The following is a 937-nucleotide window of genomic DNA, read 5'->3' on the forward strand; positions in this document are numbered from 1 at the left end:
AAAACTGATCCAACTCACAAAGAAATTAAAGAGGGAATATTTTGAAAGGCTCCAGCTTCAATGTTCTTGATATTATTTTCACTCAAGTCTCTGTAACGAAAAGGGAGTTGATGAGAAATTGTTTAGAAGAACTTTTGGATAAAACATGAAATATCATAGCAAAACAGTTGCAAGAAAAACAAGGAAGGAATAAAAATCAAACAAGAACAAACAGAAGATGAAAAAGAAGCGGATGACGATGATTTTTCTGCTACTGGTGATGATTATGACGATCATGATTATGACGAACGGGATCAAGAAGAAGAAGAAGAAGAAGAAGAAGAAGAAGAAGAAGAAGAAGAAGAACTGCATGAAGAAAGCTAGTTGTAGAGTATAGAAGATAAATATATAAAATATTGTCCTACGTCCACATTTAGAAGTGAATGTTATATTTGTTGATAGAGACCTACGACAAGGTAAGATATTTGCAAACAAAATTACACATGTACGCTTGTTCATACACACAGGGAAGCATAAATGCGGATACATGGAGGAATCTTATGCGCATTTTCTCACACATGTGCAAAATAGAAGTACAAACAGAGGAATAACAAAAGAAAAAAAATACGAAATGCAAAATGAAAGAGAAGTAAACGAAGACAAAGACATAGGAGCGGAAAACATTTGCAAACAACTTTGTAAACAACTTTGCAAGCACACATTGGTACGCTCGCATGCACTAATCGTTGTACACAGACATATATGAGTGCCTCCTTCCGCATAACTTAAATGCATATTGTCATACACTCATACACATTCATGTTCTCATTATTTACACACACATTAAAACGTACAAATATCGTCATATATTAACATTCACATACGCTCACATAGGACGATGGAAGCTTGCCAATAAGATTCATCCAACTTACAATACTTCTAAAGTGGAAATTCTTTG

At 34.2% G+C, this 937-nt stretch overlaps 1 protein-coding gene and 1 long non-coding RNA gene across 2 annotated transcripts in view; one reads left to right on the forward strand and one right to left on the reverse strand.

Annotated features, from left to right (window-relative positions):
- LOC106869292 (toll-like receptor 3) overlaps positions 1–937 on the forward strand; it is a 353412-nt gene that overhangs the window by 234667 nt on the left and 117808 nt on the right. The window lies entirely within an intron of this gene.
- Positions 1–937, reverse strand: part of LOC128251260 (uncharacterized) — a 3121-nt gene that overhangs the window by 2087 nt on the left and 97 nt on the right. The window contains exon 2 of the long non-coding RNA XR_008267044.1: positions 19–90. This is a non-coding gene — a long non-coding RNA (uncharacterized LOC128251260). The remainder of the gene's footprint in view (positions 1–18; positions 91–937) is intronic.

The sequence above is a fragment of the Octopus bimaculoides genome, chromosome 29, assembly GCF_001194135.2.
Source record: "Octopus bimaculoides isolate UCB-OBI-ISO-001 chromosome 29, ASM119413v2, whole genome shotgun sequence".
In the NCBI taxonomy this organism is placed as follows: domain Eukaryota; kingdom Metazoa; phylum Mollusca; class Cephalopoda; order Octopoda; family Octopodidae; genus Octopus; species Octopus bimaculoides.